The 19,322-nt window shown below is 40.6% G+C and overlaps 1 protein-coding gene across 2 annotated transcripts in view; it reads right to left on the bottom strand.

Annotated features, from left to right (window-relative positions):
• Nucleotides 1–10,962, bottom strand: part of SGK3 (serum/glucocorticoid regulated kinase family member 3) — a 35,105-nt gene extending 24,143 nt beyond the window's left edge. Inside the window, exons 1-2 of one of the 2 annotated variants that reach the window (XM_053466961.1) lie at nucleotides 10,774–10,962; nucleotides 10,489–10,577 (exon numbers count right to left, since the gene is read on the bottom strand). The gene's annotated coding sequence lies outside the window, so the exon portion shown is untranslated. The remainder of the gene's footprint in view (nucleotides 1–10,488; nucleotides 10,578–10,773) is intronic. The other variant, XM_053466960.1, reaches the window with a different exon arrangement.
• Nucleotides 10,963–19,322: the final 8,360 nt, after the last annotated feature.

Below are 19,322 nucleotides of genomic sequence, written 5' to 3'. Positions count from 1 at the left end.
TAGGCAGACGCTCTCAAACCCACTAAGCTAAAGTGAGGTTAAATCAGATTCAGTATATGATTTATTAATTAATATTAAGTTATATAATATTAATAGATTAGAACTAATTTACTTATATATTATGTATTATAGATAGAAGAATATAGATTATGAATTAGAATTTAGAATTAGAATTACTTATATTATAGATTATGAATTAGAATATTATTATTTATAATATATTATAGATTAAGATTAAAGAAGATTAGAATTATTTTAGTACTACAGCTAGTAGCTTGAAGCTTTGCTTAGTACAGCTCGTCACAGTCAATTTTTCTTGAAAAGAATTAGAAATAAAATAAAATGTCACAGCAAAACAGTTATCTTCACTGCTTGCTGCACTCACTAGCCCAACAAGTTCACTTCACTGATGGACTGAGGTGAGCAAAACACTAAGGGTACTTTTAATAAAATTGAAATAAAATGTAAAATAAATGAGAAAATCTTTGCAAAACAGTTAACGTCACTGCTTGCTGATCAAAAAAAAACACAGCACTTATGCGGCTGCACTCACTAGCCCAACAAGTTCACTTCACTGATGGACTGAGGTGAGCAAAACAAATGAAATAAAATGAAAGATTAATTAAGAAAAATTGACTTGGTCTCTTACTGTTGCTAAAACAAAGCACAAACTATAGAGCTGCAGCACCAGTACTAATAAGATTAGCTGAACTATACGCTAGTAGTAATTAATTAATATTATTACTTTTATTTATAGCTAATTTAATTAACTATTAAGATAAGAAAGAATTAGAGAATTATTGATATTACTGATTTTAGATTAGACACTAGTAGATGTTCTGAATGTCTACAGTACACTCTACACTAGTATACTATTACTAACTATAACTGACAAATATATATATTTTATAATGAATTCAATTATTAATTATATTAATTAATATTACTGATTTTAAATTAGACACTAGTAGATGAATGTCTACAGTACACTCTACACTAGTATACTATAGTATATATATATATATGACTGACAAATATATATATATATATAATATTATAATGAACTATTAAATTATAGATTCTATTAAATTGTAATTTATAAATTCTATTTAATTTATTTAAGCAGGACAGGCAATAGGCACTAGTGCCAGCCCAGGGCAAGGGCACCCCAGTGCCACTGAGGCACTGGGTGCACTGTCAACTCAACAGCACTTACACTAAAGTTGATGACAAATTAATTTTAAAAAAATTAAATTAATCAAATTATTATTATTAAATATATTAATTAAGTAGCACTGAAGTGAGGATGAAGTACACAGTGAGAAATGGCAGGCTAAGGCTTACCAGTCTCACACAGAACAGAACAATCTCTCTCTGTAACGCTCGGATGCAGCACAGCAGTGTTGCCAAAGCAGTCACAGCGAAAAATGAATGGATCTCTCAGGCAAGCTCTGGTCTTATAAAGGCGCCTTCAGAATTCAAAAAACAGCAGCACAGGCATTGGACGAGACCCTTAGCGTTACGTCACAAGAGTGAGCTGATTGGACAGACGAGGATCAGCTCACTCCTGTTTGAAATTTTGGCGGTTGCGCGGCAAAAACGAAGACGATCACGAAGAATCTTCGATTCTTCGTGATTGTGAGTCTTCGTCTTCGCCTACGGTTTGCCGGCACTGTATTCTGTTCTACGTTCCTTCGGAACGAACAAAAAAACGGCCTCTTCGTGCTCGTTTTCATGTTCGCCCGAAGACGAATGCACAAGTCTAGTAATTACTATTTTTCATACTATAAACTATAATACAGACCAATGATTTATTTAGTTAAGCTTTACAAAATCCATTTGCGTTCCTTGTTTTGTTAAAAGCAACTTTAATTGAAACATACTGTAATCCGATTTTGGAATGACAATATCAGGGGGAATGTTAAGCCGTCTTTACTTGGATAAGTTAATGATCTTTGTTTTGCTATGGCTTAAGCTCTGATAGCGTTAGACACGGATACTAAACCCAAATGCTAAAACGTATTAACAGAATGAGACGTTTGTGCCTTCTTCTTTCAATAAGATTGTGCATTTTATTCCATAGGCATCTCATCCAAACGTCTGAATTTTTGTGCCGCTGTTTGCCCAATACTAGCTTTTGGAACCAGTTGGTAAAGGCTATGCCCACCCAGTAATCCCAGTTAACAGAGCAGCAAAGTTATACATAAGATGCAAGCCCAGCCAGTAGGTTCCTAGCCAACATCAAATGGAACATACAAACCTCAGTGCAAGATAAATGTGTTGCCCCCACCTCCAATGCTTATCGGAAAATAAAGAAACCCAGCAATAACATCAGCAGCTGTACATACTGTGATAGTATTGGAATACGGTCAATAATCAACTGAACGACTTCATAGGAGGTTCATCTGTGGTTCCCTTGCATTCCTCGCATCTACAAGGTGTTAAAGCACACCCGCCAAACCATCAAAAACATCAATAGGTGGCTCATACAAAAAAATACCGCTGTGTGTTAATTATTTTAAGATGAAAAATATCAATTAATTAGAAGTGATTACTTTGAGCTTTAAATGCGATGACCGCGGAGTCCGGGAGATGTTTGGCGACGGGTGTACTGCTCAATTAAAGATCATCCGATGGGAAGGGACAGAACTTCTCCAGCTTGCTATTTACCGTGAATAAACTCTTTGTGAATGTGAATCCGAAAGTAAATCAGGCGGCCTGAAATGGGATTTACCCAAGCAGAAGTAATCTAGTGTTTTAGCCCAATGGTTTGTTTAGTTAAAATATCACTTTTTATTTCATAACACTTTGATTAAAGACAAGATTTATCTTTAGTGCAATAGCAAGAATAGCGTTCTACGGCAATACGTTTAAAATAACGTGTCATTAAAGAACAAATTACCAGCGCTCAAATCCCAACCTGCAAATATGTACTTTAAAACATAAGGCTCTAGTACTGTATTTTGGCCAACGCACAGAAGCTCACACACCACATCAAGGACACAACGCTGATCCCCTGAAATAAACGAGGACTAAAAGGCTGGGCGTCTTAACCAAGCGGCTGGGACACAGTCTGCCACAAACCTTGGCTTCCATGACATAAATGTTAAAATAAGTATCGCCATGACAACTACACTGACTGACAAACAGAAAGCACCCCCTAGTAAATGTATCATATGTATGCAGCTGTACATACACATAGGTTTCACAGACCACGTAGGTGACAAACACACAATATAAGGCAGTGCAGGCCCATATACGAGAGGGTTTGATGCCATAAATACACTATAGATTCGCAATAGGGGGGGGTCCAGAAGAATTACACTTTTTTTTTTTATGGTCACTGACCGATCAGCAGCACTCTCTCTGCGTTTAGTGTCTTCTAGGACTTCCTAGAATAATCAGCAGCACTCTCTCTGCATTTAGTGTCTTCTAGGACTTCCTAGAATAATCAGCAGCACTCTCTCTGCATTTAGTGTCTTCTAGGACTTCCTATGAAGGGTTCCCAGGGACTATCTTGTGTGTGAGCTCCAGGAACCAACAGCGTTTTTCTCCTGTTATTTTCTACAACATACCATATGTTGTAAAAAAAAACATGTAAACATCTAACATATGCCGTCTTAAAAGGTTTAAAGTTCACTATGTTCATGACGGCATGAGAAATGAATGGTGGAAGCCGTTAAGGATGGTCACTCAATGACTTGTAGAGCTTGACTATTCCGAAAGGATAGAAACACACACTTAAACATTCGCATGTGACACACCGTGAAATTGCCAATAATCTGTTAAATATAAAAATGTGGGCATAAATTTAACACATCGGGGGGGGGTTGCATAAAATAAATGATTGGTTTTAAAGGTGAAAATCTACAAGAATTATTTTCTGTAAGGAGCTAGAAAGCGTTTGTTCTGGTTTGGATCGCTACACTCTGCTTTGTTAAAAGAATGGGAATGGGCACTAATTTATTGGAAAACAAAGACTTTCTATGGAGCACATTTTAGCCTGTTATTGCCAGGAATCTACAAATTATTCAACATTAATCGGAGGACAGAGACATGATTGTGTCCTCTAAGAGACCAGCACTGTGCTTTGTTTCCAGAAAAAAAGCATTTTTCTTTTTACGCTCCCGTTTTCATATTCTTTTGTAATTCATACTACTAATCCGTGGCGTACCCAAAAGGAAGAGTATGGATTCTGTTTTTAATCAAAATAAATTGCCATAATGCTTTGCTTAATTCAATTTAGCTGGTAACAAGTAGCATGCCTGCCATATGACTTGCTATGAGCCAAGTTATTGAGAAAACTGTTTTTATATTATATATATATATATATTTATGATGTCAGATGAATATATAACATTTTTAGGATAATAACCGTAAAATACTTCTGATTGGGTCATTGGGCACTGTAGTCCAGTTGAAGATCTGGAGGCCAAATGTCCATTTAAATATATAGTACAATGCATGGCGGGATTCTACAGAATCCCCCATACGCATGTGTACCTCTCCCCACCCCCCAGCTAAATGCAGTGCAGGAGATGAGTTGTGCTGATAACATACTTTCCTCCATTCAGCACCACCATTAAGAATGGTAAATGATAAAACTGGAAATTCGTAAAGAATAACCATGCACAAGCCACAGACAAGGGACCAGGCAAAAGCGTGGTCAAGCAGGAGAGGGGTGGCTGCCAGCTAAAGACAAGGCGGGTCTGGATGCCGGAGAATCGATAGCAGAAACAAGTCTGAGTAGGCACTGGGTCAGGAAAAGAGGGATTAAATAAGATGCCCAAGTACAGACAAGCCACATCAGATGCAGCATCTTTTGCGTAATCATGTCTAAAAAGCTACTGCCAACATGTGCAAGATATCTGCACAACACGTAGCCGTCCATGTCCACCGTTAACCAGGAATTCGACAAGTCCTTCAAGCCCCAGCTTTAGTAAATAATCCTCAATCACAAAGGGAAGGCCCAGTAAGATATTTCACATGCTGCAAAGCAGTACCCACACATTCTGGGACACTACTATTGGAAAGTAAGCTAAAACGATGTACCCCAATGCACCATCCACCCAACTCCATGCCAACACTTCCCAGGAAGAGCAAGAACTACATCTACTAACCCTATCTACAACCATCACACTCCTCTCACCCTCACAAACCGTATGTAAGGGATACATAAAAAACCTGGAACACCAACTCTTTACTTTATACCGCACTTTATATTAAATGCATTATAATTCAATAAGGACATACATTTGGTTATTCAAACACTCCTTTATCCCCATCTGTTGAATCACACATTTGCTTTGTGGTTTGTTTGTACAGTAACTATGAAGCACCAGTACAGTTATGCTTAAACTGCTCCTTCATGGATGACTAGCTTGCTCCAAGGAAACCAATTATATTCTAATGAGGTCTCTTGACCTGTTCCGTCGAACAACACCTTTAAACCTTTTCTTGATCCTTGAGCCGGCAGGGAGAGCCGCTAACCAGGTTCTCTCCTAATTCAGCACGCAACTGCATGCAGGATCTAGGGCTAGCTAGGTCTTTGAGGCATGTCATACAGAGAAAACGTACAGCTCTATACATCATATACTAACGGAGTTGGTGGGTTACCAAGCTATAGTTAATGCAAATATCATACATATTTGTAGTGTTCATAGGGCGATACCGCTCAAAATCTCATGTCTGATAGTATAGTTGAGGGTATATCTTTACAAAATTGTTTTATGTTGCTTTGTGACCTATTAATAGTTGGTGTAATGCAACTAGCACATTTTGACATGTTTCACGCTTTGATATGCTCATTGTTAGTGCTTTTAGGGCCGTATAACACTGTAACACACTCACACCTAGCGAATGCTCTGAGCGCCTAGAAAAGAGGGTCATCAGGAACCTAAAGTGGGACCAAAAAGGGACAGTCATTGGGAATATGGGTATCTTGATTTGGAACATAATTACTGCAGTTTTAAAAGATACATTGGAAACACTGTGTAGGCATTTATATATATGGATACATGTACTTTTGTTTGCTGTGCTGTTGCGGTTTGAATAAAAAGGGGAGAAAAAGTATGACGAAGCATAAAAAAAAAAGGGTCTACTGAGAAGAACCCAGTTCCCCAATAATTCCCAGAGAAGTGAAATCCTATTAGGAGCGGTAGCCTCTACTTGGAAACAATGACAGATTAACCCACTTAGATTGCTGACAAATTTGAGGCCAGCTGCAAAGATTTTGTTCATAAAACATAAAATTAAACATCTGTAGGGGAATAATACGTGAATTTGGCAACTGCCAGTGATGATGCTATTGGTGTCCATCAAACTTTGGGCTGAAAGGAGACTGAATAAACTGTTCTTACTAGGGTCATGGTACACTCCACCCATATAATCCTTCTGTTTTTGCCACATTGCACACACACAATACCACTGTTAACTCAGAATGTGCATCGTGCATGGCCAATACATACAATGTTGACCTGCTCTGACAGTTACAAACAAATCGGAATGGTTGGAATTCTCAGGAACGATCAGATCGTTCAGCCAATAAGCGACCAACCAAGCTAGAATGCCTACGGTAAGATGGCAGGGCTTTACGGCAAGTAACACTTATTGTTGCAGCTTCATAGAAGATCTAGAGCTTTTTGTTGGACTCTGGTATGTCACAATCATTCTTTGATGTGTGTAACGGTCACTTCACACTGGCAGCAGTTTTGCATCCTTGCAGTCTCCTGTACTCACAATGCTGGTGTAAACACTTTATAGACATGGTTCAGTGTTGTGCACAAGATGAGCTTCTCCATAAAGAAGGCGTGTGAGTGTGTGTATATATGTGTGCGCAAAGTATGCTTCTGATGGAATGGATTGAAATATATATTCTGATCATTACTAGTGTGTCATTTGATTTTGAGTATTTAATAAAAGGCTGTAAAAATTGTTCCATCTAGCACTGTGCTGAATAACAGAATTGAAAACACAATGGATGCGATGATAAGAACGTAACTGCTAAACAGCTTTGCTTGATGGCATATAGAAAATGTTAAACAAAATAAAAACACGTGGGTCCTACATACAGCAGCTAAATATAATGATGAGCAGAGTGTTCTGTATTTGGAACGTTGCTCCAATCCTCCTTTTTAGAAATATGGACTACAGGAATATGCCATGGATGCTAATGCTCTTCTATGTATTGAAAAAAGAACTGGCAACCGTCACTATTTCTTGTTCACTAACATCTTGAGGACAAATGCCACACCAGGTGCATCATGGGTGCTACCTACTAGATACATCATGGGTGCCTCATGGAGAGAGGGCTGCCTGTTCTCCCCTCTAGCAGCAAAGGCCACCATCACTGGCTCCGAGTATTGGGTAGAGTAGCAGATACTTTGCATGGAGTGTGCAGACTCGCGTCCCATTACATATACTGTGATTGGGAAAGGAGTGTAATCAGAGTGAAGAACAGTTATTACCTCTTCAAAAAATGTACACTAAAAAATATATATATTTATATATATCTTTTTATTATTATTTGATGTCACCAAGACATAAGGGGTACCCTAAATTTACAAAAACCCCTTCAGGATTTCTAGACTTGTTGTGTTGCTCTATGGACGTGAGTGCTAAAATCATGCAAATTGGCCCCATATCACCCTGTAGGAATATACACACAAAAAAAAAAATTGTCACCAACCAACCCAAAGGCATTAAAAATAATTAAAAACAAATAGGGTAAGGGTGTGTTTTGGCTCTCGTAAACCTATTTACTACGCATGTGGAGTAGTACGCTACTCTGGTGAGGCTGCTAAACATAAACTGCGTTTCTTTTTAGCGGTGGAAAAAATACAAACCCAAATTTTTTTATATTTTTCCAGTTTTTAAAATGTTTTATTTCTAATGAAAAATTTGTGTAAGTATACCGTAGTTTAAAATTAATAAACCCCTGCTTGTGTTAAGCACGCAAAGGGTTGAAGGAAGACAAACAGCGCTAGTCCTTAGGAGGTTAATGAAGCAATCTAGTGTTACTCAGTGTTATTACTGAGATGCTGCATTTTGTAGGGCAGAGTGCCACACGTGTTTTTCTAAAATAAAATTTATTTTTATTAAACAAATACTGAAACACAGCCATATGACTTGCTATGAAAATGAATCACCTTGCAATTGAGTCACTGCAGAGACACACACATCCCCTCCGCACTGGGGCTGTTAAGAAAAAGACTACTAATTGCAGCTAGGAAGGACGGGCAATCTCAGCACCATAGCGGTGCACTGCAAGGATGGCTGAGGGTGGTTGAAGTATAGTTGGTACTAAAATGCAAGAGGTTTCCTAATGCTGACGTTGGATTGTCGTTAATTCGCAGCTTGGATCTGCACAGAACTCAATTTATCCTCAACACAGGCCAAAGTAGTAAAATGCGCAGGTGCTGAACCTTAGAGGACCATTAGAGAAGGCTACCAATTGCTGCAACCTCAGCGCTACAGCCGAAGTCTGCAAGGATAGCTGAGGGTTGAGAGTGTATACTTGCTACAGGGCCACCTTTAATATCAATTGCCCCACCGTACTTCCTAGCATGCACTCGCACTCACACTCACAGTAGCCGGTGCCCTTCACGAGGGGTAGTGAAACAGAGGTGGCCCTTTACTTGGGGCCTCCTCCATTCTAGTCCACCTCTGGTGAGAGCTGGCAGGGTGACAGAGACTATAAACTGCGGTAACGCACGACTTGCTAAACCCCTGGGCTCAAGGGGCAGCTGCTTTGGGTACCCCAGGAATGACTGGACCCAGGGCAGCTGTTCTTTTTGGCCCCAACTTGCTACTGAAATGCAAGAGACTTCCTAATGTTGACATTGGATTGTAGTTAATGGCATCTTGGATGTGCATAGAACACAGTTTGTCTTCAATAAGGGACAGCGTTGTAAAAACGTACAGCTGCAGCTAAACCTCTTGGGAAAGAAAACAGTAAATCAAATAAAAGTTTTAATGAACTGAGTGTACTCTGAGGCGAGGTGGACCATCCTTGTGGGCTCTGGAGACGTCACTAATCTCCGCTGGCCCTCCTGGAACAGTAAAACCCAGTGATTGTGCTTCTAGTATGCTCATTTCTTCCTAATCCCACACATCTCACATACGCCGGATATTTATAATACAATTCAACATATGTGTGTGGGGGGGAATAAAATGTACAGTGCGGTGGGCCGTGGCTTGCCCTCTCCATGGACCTTCAGACTGCAGTTTGATGGCTGCTTCCACATTAAGGGGACCCTCCATCCATCAAACGCACTCCAATGCATAAAGGAGCTGGGAGGTCCACTTCACGGACACGGTGCCCCCCGTCTCAAGCTAAGGCAAGTGATTTTTCATTAAATTATTTCAATAAGGCATATTAAAGTAAATGACTCCTTACAACATTAAACTGTCCCTTTAACAGTGGTTTGCAAAGGAATCCATAGTTTTCCAGATGTCACAGATGTGCACCATAATTAACCTAGGAGAATGCACATTTTAGTGACGGATTATGCCGGCGCAGCTCTAGGTTCTCGGAGACCCTAAGCGAACAGATTTAGGGGTCTTACCCGTTACACAATTGGTGAAAGATAAACATACAAACTGGGCGATATAATATATTTTATTTATTTAATGAGCAATCTGTATCTCAACTTCTATCATCCATTGAGGTGGGGGCTTAGCAGCCGCTTAATCACCTCCCATGCAATATTAATTTCAACATTACATCATAGATTGAGCCGTGTACTAAAGACTAAATGGCGAAATATATCCAAAGGATATATACATTTCCTGCTAAAGTGCAAGAGGAAGCAAGGTCCCCGTTAACAAATACACATCCTTATCCACAATGTGGGCAAGAGAGGAGTGCCTTATTGCATACAGCGGCGTATGTGCTGCGTGAAGGGGCCCTTTAAAGGAAGAAAGCGATCCCGTTAGAATGGGAAAGCAGGAGGACAAGAACTTTAATGCCAAGAGTTTCTGCAGCAGCTGAGTGACTTCAGTCCCAATAGGTCTCCCTACAGCATTGGAAAAAGTAAACATCTACACCATGGGGATACTCACAACCGGTTGTGAAATACTGTTGTTGGCGGCAAATAGTAAAACTCTGCAGTACAAACCAAAGTAGCTGTTTTTTTTTTTGTTTTGTTTTTTTACAACGGGAAGGGATTATAAGGTTTTCTCTAGTTTTTTAAAAAAAATAGTTAATAGATATCAGCTTTAGGCAACAATTTACTCAGCGCTTCTTACAGTCGGTACGATCAAAGGGTACGACAAGCTTACTATATAGAGCGATTCTAGTTAAGAGGCAACTCCCAACACTCTCATAAACCCTTTGGCTGGCAGACTTTGAATGGATATCTGTCTGGGAACAATATACTTTATTTATTTTTATCTAGACCAGCGAGATTAGTTACGTGATATCATTCGTAACAAACATTGTATTCTATGTGAAATGTAACAGGAAAGCGGTAATTAGAGCGCAGTTACCAGTAGCTTGAAAAATGTTTCGATTCAGTACTTTACTTGGATGCTCTACGTCTCTGGCATTACACCGGGAACATCGTGTTTTTATTTCACTAATAAAAATAAAGGAAAAAAGGTATTTTTCTACGTTTCGCTTCCTCGTTTTGGAAGAAACTTGAAACTTTTAACTCATTAAAGTAATACTCCCCCCCTCCCCTAAGCCGGCGAAGTAGTTAGCGACGGCCGGCAGACATTTTCACCATTGAAAAAGTCACAGAAAAAAACAAACACGGAAAATATGTTACATACCAAGCGTGAGGCTCAGAGCAAGTCCTGCTGCGTTTGAAGTTTGAACTCTGTCTTCCTTTTTCCTGATAGAAGTGCTGTGTTTACAAGTGTGTCTTTTCTGACGTGTCAGCAGAGCTCCGCCTGTGGCCAGTATGTGCCGGCCCCGACAACTCACAATTCACATCTCCTCTACGCTCCACTCTCAAGACGCCCGGGAAGCTACAAAGTGACGAGGGCCACATGTTTAACTCTTTCAACCGCCAGAGAACAACATAACGTTATAGAATATCCTAATTTGATGAACTAGCAGGTTCCCGTGGGTGCAGAAAATCCACTCCACAGAACAGTTTATCTGAAGAACAGAATTGTAGAAATAGAAATTGACTGCAGATTCAGCCCGTCTAATCTGCCCGTTTTTCCTGATGTAGAGACTCAGACTTTAATAAGTCCTTGGTCTTGTCTTAGATTCAGGATAGATTTATGTCTATCACATTTTTTGTTTAAATTCCTTCGCTGTATTAGCCTCTACCACCTTTGATGGGAGACTGTTCCTGTTTCCTACCACCCTTTCAGTAAAATAAAACTTCCTTACATTACATCTAAACTTCCGATGGCTTCTAGGTGGGGTGTATGAGCATGCGCGTTCCGACAGTCTCACACCTCCTGGGACAGCAGGGGGGTGAAGCTTGGGAGACCTGAGAATGAAATCGGACGCAGATAAGAGGTAGAGCTTGGTGGGACAGTGGTCAAAATCAGGACTGCCCTGCGCAAAGCAGGAGAGTTGGAAGGCATGCAGTCTTCCCTGCAATCTCCCTGTGCTAGACGTCCATCTTTAGGCTGCTAGAACTATACAACCCAACCGTGCCCCCTACAAGTGCTTAAGCAAAGCTTTCAACATTGAAATAATATCAAACACTGGAGGCAGACCATTTTACGTTGCATGAAGTCCAGGATTCAGGGAAAAATGTAACTTTGCTGAGTGCTGGTTGTATTTTTAATTCCAAAGCTGGGATTATTCATAGACAATGTACAATTTATACCTATTTTGTTAAGCATTGTGATATTGATTATTATTATTATTATTAACATCATGATATTCCACAACCTTTTACAAGGATGTAACCAGATAGTAAAAGTCTGTCAGGGTTAGGACCATAAACTAGAAATAGCATCTTCTACAATAGGTAGGCCCTGGAGCACGACACAATGTCAGGTTGGAATGAATTATGACATGGGTGGATATGATGATGTCAGGGACATCTCTACACTTACACATACATAGACGCACAAATACACACTCAGCCACTCTAACACCATACCTCTACACATATACACATACATGCACAACCAGTCTAACACCATACCCCTACACATATACACATACATACACAACCAGTCTAACACCATACCCCTACACATATACACATACATACACAACCAGTCTAACACCATACCCCTACACATATACACATACATACACAACCAGTCTAACACCATACCCCTACACATATACACATACATACACAACCAGTCTAACACCATACCCCTACACATATACACATACATACACAACCAGTCTAACACCATACCCTTACTATAGTGATCAATATTGTTGGTGCAATATCAGACACTTTTGTTTGGCGGGGGGGGGGGTCTCAGGGTGAGCTATTCCTGAACTTCCCCCAGGCATGGCAGTAAGCGGTGCACTGAAAGCCTCATCCATGACATGCGCTATTATGATGACCATACAGTTTATGAGATTCTAGACCTTGGCTGCCCTTTTAAAAAACCTGGAATTTAAGGATGAGACTCTTATCTTAGGAAGGAAGTGGAGTTGAACTCCAAGGGCTGCAAACAGGATTTGTTGATATCCCAGCTTTCCAATTGGTTGAAACACAAACACATATATACTGTATGTATGCACTATATGGACAAAAGTATTGGGACACTTGACCATTACACCAACAGCGACTTTTATGACTGAAGGGGACACACCAAGAGATTTTGGAGAATGCTCTGCTTCCAACTTTGTGTCTACCGCTTGGGGAAGACGCTTTTCTATTCCAGCATGACTGAGCCCCAGTTCACAAAGCAAGGTCCATAAAGATACGGTTGGATGAGTTTGGTGAGGAAGAACTTGACTGGCCTTCACAGAGCCCTGACCTCAACCCCATCGAACACCATTAGGATGAACTTCACAAATAAATAGTTATATGAAAAATATAAGCCTCAACAAATTCACTATTATAGAGTTTTAATACCCAACTAATAACAAACAAACAAAAAAAAGATTTTCTTCCCCTAACAATGTAAAGTTTAGAGACTTACTGTCCAATTAGGGGGATACGGGGTTAATACGGCCCTTTAAATGTTTTCTTTCACCCCTAGCAACTTAAAAGTTCTAGTGCGTTAAATCATTATTTTAATAGTATTTGCTTCAAACAGCAAGTGATCCTCCACGTTACAGAATACCAGCCATTAAAAATGACAAGGTGTCGCCCATTACAATGGATGGGTGAAAAGATATTTAGAATCTGAAATTCCTCTGTTATTTTGAAGCATTAAACCGGCATGGGGATAAAAACAACAAACATGGAACCGCTGGAAAGAGGTAGAGCTCAGTGAGACAGCAGGATAGGGTGTCAAAAATCAGGGACTGCCATGAGCAAAGCAGGACAGTTGGGAGGCATGCAGTTTTCCCTGCAATCTCAAGTGCTAGATGTCCATCTGTAGACTCCTTAGACTATACAACCCAACCGTGCCACCTACAAGTGTTTACGCAAAGATTTCAACATTGAAACAATATCAAATCATCAATTGGCAGCCTCAATTATCATTAATTAGAGGAGATTGTAAAAGAGTGTTTGACAGGTTGCAAATTCACATGCTCATAACTTGCTCATTTCACCCCAAAACCCCGATTCATTTACTTCAATGGGGGTTACCTTCCTCCTCCTGGCTGGAGACACAGCGGGTCAGGGCTGCAGGTCCCATGTCTCTGCGCTGAGGGTCTGGACATGGGTTCATGTATGTATTCTGATGTGGGTGTGTGGCCTGCTCCACCCTCAAGTACTTCCTTCACACTTGCTTGCAGGTAACAGAGAAGACATTCTTGCCAACTTTTGCCACAGGTGTCCCAGAACAAAAGGGGTGGAGCCTAAAGCAGGCAGAGTTACACAACACTGTGGCATTGAGCTCTGGGCTATCAGGTATGGATACCGGGTGTCTGGAGCTCATTTACCAGCGGTTAAGCTGTATGTATCTTAGTTGTACACATTTAACCCCTTCTTTACTGGGGTATTTTGTGCCCAAGACCCTGAGACTTTTTCAGCATTTTTCCACTATGTTGCTTTAATTCTCTTTTTTTATTATTCATGCACTCACACAATTTATATATCGTTTTTTCAAGGACAGATAGAGCTTTCGTTTGATACCATTTTTAGATGTATAGCCCAACATTTAGTAGGAATAATAAAACTTAATCACTGGACAGTTTTAAAATAAATCAAACTAGCGTAATGACAATGAGAAGACAAATGCAAGATCGGGTCTGATGTGAGTGTAAATCACTACAAATTGAGGTGCAGGGCCGGAAGAGCCGTGACAGGAGAGTTATGGCACTTTAAGGCCAGAGGCCGCCTGATGTTGTTAATCGGCCAGCCAGTAGCATACCTAAAGGTGGGGCGAGGGTGGCGGTCCGCCCCGGGTGCCACTCATCAGGGGGGTGCCGCGACGGACACCTAAGTCGGGCCTGCAGCTCGCTGCTGTGGTGCCCATGCAGTGTGTAAGGAAACTCTTTCCCCGCCCAGGGGAAGGCTGCTGCAGGGGCAAAAGTGGCACAAGCAGGCTTCTTCGGGGGCAGAGTTGGCACTGGGAAGCTGTTTCAGGGGGAGAGTTGGCACTGGCAGGCCGCAGCACCGGGAGGCTGCCTCTGTGGCAGCGGTGGCGCAGCCAGCCTGTTTTAGGGGCAGCGGGGGCACAACCAGGCTGTCTTATGGGCAGTGGTGGCACAGCCAGGCTGTTTTAGGGGCAGCTGTGGCATGGGGAGGCTGTTTTAGGACAGCGGTGGCATGGGGAGGCTGTTTTAGGGGCAGAGGCCTACCACGTAAAAGTCTGGCTTACTGTATAGTGATAGGGGTTATGCTGCACTACAGTCAATGTCTGGCTCAGTATAAAGTAATGGGAGTTATCCCATTCTTTAGGTACGCCCCTTCGGCCAGCAGCTGGATATGCGCGGACACATGTTACGCTTTTATGCTGCCATTGCATGCAGCCGGGCATTTCAGGTGAGTATGGAGCGTGCCAGGTGAAAAGAAAGGAAAAATTAATTACACCTTTTTAATCCTTGCATGTTGTCCATGTTCTTAACTGTTAAAGCAGAAATACACATTTCCACACGTGTAACAACTTTTTGCACCTTTTTGGTTCAACCACAAATATATATTGTCCTGTCCCGTGAAACAGGAAGCTACACTCAATAATGGAAAGCAGTTATAAAGTATATATTACTGTGCACACGTGTGGTTTGTGCTTTAAAAAAAAAAAAGGTTCTTTTATACAAACTAAAATGTATATAAACTGGCAGCAGAGGTTGACAATGGCTGTTGTTCTTCAGTCATATGACAATTCATTATCATAGAAAGGGGATTAAAAATAAGATAAAAAGGTACAAGACCTAAAAGAAGCAGCATTACTATGTCCTCATTGGATGTCCGTGACGCTCAGGAATCCCTAATCCAAATTTACTTTAGTTAGTTTTTAAATAATGAGCTCAAGGGCTACGAAAATACAACCCTGGCCTGTTGTTTTAATGAAAACCCCCATCCGGCAGATAACAGCGATTTGTTATAATGTAACAAAAGTTGAAGGACACGTTTACCCAGCCTTGTCCTAAGCTATGTATAGTAAGTGTAAAACATAGCCCCAACATTTCGGATGGTCAACATGCAAACTCACTCTAAAAATCATACTCTTACTCATATATACACATATCTCCCTCACTCACACCACTAACCTTAGGCTCATCCCTGACACTCTAACATCATAAACTGATAACATGCCAACAAACACACAAGCTAACACCAAATACTCACACATTCATGCTAACACCATACACTACCTGCCCTACTACTGTGGGGTCATGTTATGTGACATAGCTGGGCACCTCGGTTACTGGGGCATCTGGATGCCCTGTACTCATGGCACTCCTCTTAGTAGGCCCCTGCCAGTAAGGAGAGACCAGAGGATTTCCTCATTTGCCCCCCCCTAGTTCCAGTGACAGCTAGTCTGTGGGAAAGTACCCAAGAATTGGGACTGTCAGGTTGAAACTTGGGATATTTGAGAGGTATGGTGATGAAGCACCTCCTTAATTAGGCTATTAAAAAAAAGTTAAAAAACTGCTTCACAAATCACCAACACCAAGATATTAAAAAAATTGGTTGCGTGTATAAGGGAGTTATTCAGCTCTCAAATCTCCCCCACAAGAGAAGGAACATTATATAAAGGCGTAGATCTTTTGTGCATGCCTCACCCACATTGTGGAGGCTTATATTGCACTTCTGCCAGGGACCAGACAAGTTTGTGAAATAGCGTAGGTAGTCTGATTTTCCGAAACATACATGTGTGTGGGGATGGTTTTGGAATCTTAAGCCCACAGGCCCAGCATACCAAATGTGAAAGATAATACAGCTTGCAAATAAGGTGTCACACACCTTGTAATATTATCCGTAAATGCCAGAGATAGATGTGAGCAGGGCCCTCCTCACTTTTTTGTAAGTAAAATTGTTATGATATACAGTATATTACTGGTTATGTCCTGTTTACCCATTGTACAGCGCTGTTGATTATGATGGTGCTATATAAAACAATAAATAATATTAATTTTCAAAGACCATTAAATGAACATATTTAATAAATAACTCTTTCCCCCCATTTTGTCACTGTCAGTTTACATTGTCTTTATACTGTAGTCTAGAGCCTTTACCCAATTTGACAACCATATCTCCTGTAAGCCGCATCTTCCTTATACGCATACCTGGGAACCTTAATGCAAAGGCTACCCAGAGCTCTGAGTTTTCTGGGGGAGTGGCTTCCTGAAGGGATGGGTCTAACCACACATGTATGGGTAGGGCTAGCCCCCAAAAGTCTTTAGTGTATTGGGAGTGGGTGTGGCCAAACACCGCTCCCCTGCACAGAAAGAGAATAATCTGAACCGAGAAAGCAGGGTCTCACCCGGAGACTCTGAGTTCCCAGGTATGCTTATACCGCCTTTCCATACAGTGGAATATACTAATTTTTTTTTGTATAATAATAGCAACGGTGTTACCTGTGCCTATATTTATTCCTAATTCATTAATCCAGCTAAATTTGTATAAATTAAAACTCTTATTTTGCATAAGATTTGATATCTACAAATAAAGATGTACCCACAGCTGTACAAAATTCAAAAGTCATAATATATGATTTCTAGAGCATTTCTAATGTTATTTTCATTGCTATTCGTTTTCCTGTTGACACGATTCTCCAATGCTGCTATGATTGTATTCTGAAGGGTGACGAGCCGACTGATGAGTAGATGTAGAGTCCGGTTCTAAGATGAAGCCAATAATTATCAGCAGTTTTCATGCAATATGAGACAGAGAAGTAGGGTGACACGTGCGTATCCCTTCCTCTTTCTCAAGCGCTGCGGTTCCTTAAATACTGAAAAGTCTTACATTTGTTTGAAGCAATTTGTTAGATTGCATAACTTTACTCATTAGTTCCTGCAATGTCAATCAACGCAAACCCATTTCAATCTGTGCCGTCTGAGGTTTTCATTTCATTATTTTTTGAGATGTACTTTTTACTCCATTACTATGTTGTTAACTTATTTTGCATATTTTAAATATGAAGCCGTTTACATTTTCAGTGTTCAGAAACTTTTACCTGCCGTTATGTCCTATGATAAAAGCGTTAGAAGTGATTAAAGATTTCCAACAAAGATCAATGGCAACCCGTATGATTAAAAAGTGCCATTAAGGCTAACACCAGGATTTTCTCATTTAGATCAGACCTACCCAGGAGACAAGGATTAAATTACATTTATATGGGATTTTTATAGGCTATGTAATGACGTGCCAGTAATTACTGTTGATTGGTTTATGGGCAGCAATGATTTAACTCAACCTCATAAAACAAATAACAATACAATCAGACCAAGTGTAGATGACAAGTGTGTACCTGGACCATCCACAGGCGATAGTGATACCATAGGAATAGGCCTTAATTATATACCCCAAATTGATGGACTGGCTGGGACACTATGCAGAAATTCCTCCTCTCACCCATAATACTTAATCGTAAAGCTCTAATTGTGAAACTTCTGGCTGCTGCTTCATATAAAAAACTATTCCCCGTACAGGTCAGTCAGGAAATCCCATGTGTTTTGCAGAAGGGCCACTTTTCCAAATTCTTAAAGTTACTCCAGTTTTGCTTTGTGAAGGGGTGGGGTTAGTGACAGACAGCCTTTAGTGGGCGGGGAGTGGGCATGGTCAGACACGCCTCCCCTACGGAGAAAGAAGAAGCTGCACCAGGAGAGCGGGGCTTCACCCGGAGACTCTGGGTCAAACCCAGCGAGTTCCCTAGTTCCCTAGTTCTACCATCTTTGTGTGTAGAGCATCAGACGTCCTGATCTATGGATCTGCTTGATTATTCAGGCGGTGTTTGCATGAGTGATTTGATAGTAAAAGGGACAACATAAGTCTAATTACTATGCTAATTGGAACCATAAGAACCATTTGGCCCATCTAGTCTACCTGTTTTTTTCCCTGCTGTAAAGACCCAGACCTTGTCTTAGATTCAGTATAGCTTAATACGTATACCATGCATGTTTAAGTTCACTCATTGTATAAGCCTCTACCACTTCTGCTGGGAGGCCTTTTAACTTATCTGCCACCACATCTAATCCTATGAACTCCCTCTTTTGAAATAGACTTCCCTATCGTACTTTGATAATCATTTAGATGTTTCTATCACATTCCCTTTCTCTCAGTCTTAGTTCCTCCAAGCTATACATGTTAAGATCCATTAGTCTCTCCTGATAACCGAGGCAAAATAGTCTCTTACTAAACATCTAAAAAACACAAAATACACAGATTTAATAAAATAATTTGGTTAAACACAGTTTCTCTTTAAATCCTCATCTCAGCACCTGGTATAAGCCATCGGCACAGCTTTACAACTTTGTAGCTTTATGTACAACTACAACTTTTGAGAAACTTGTCAGAGCAATATACAGCAAGTATTGGCCCTTTATAACATGAGGTCAGGAATGAGGTCTTTTGACTGTTTACCTATGCGTTTCATGTTTTAGCTCCACATGCCAGGTCACTTCACCTGTTCTTCCAGCACTTGCTTGTCAAATGTTACAGAGGCAAGGTATTCCCAAACTCATTCACAGACACGCTGGCTCCGGTGAGCCTCTAGGTGCAAAATTCTGGGGACAACCCTAGGACTTGTATAGTCATTAGTGACCTGTCTCTAACCCTCGTGCAGGCTTAGCAGCAGCCTAAGTTACCTGTAGGGTATATGGC

The sequence above is a fragment of the Spea bombifrons genome, chromosome 5 (genome assembly GCF_027358695.1).
Source record: "Spea bombifrons isolate aSpeBom1 chromosome 5, aSpeBom1.2.pri, whole genome shotgun sequence".
Classification (NCBI taxonomy): domain Eukaryota; kingdom Metazoa; phylum Chordata; class Amphibia; order Anura; family Pelobatidae; genus Spea; species Spea bombifrons.
The sequence above is the reverse complement of the archived record's forward strand: the minus strand, read 5'-3'. Positions and strand labels throughout refer to the sequence as shown.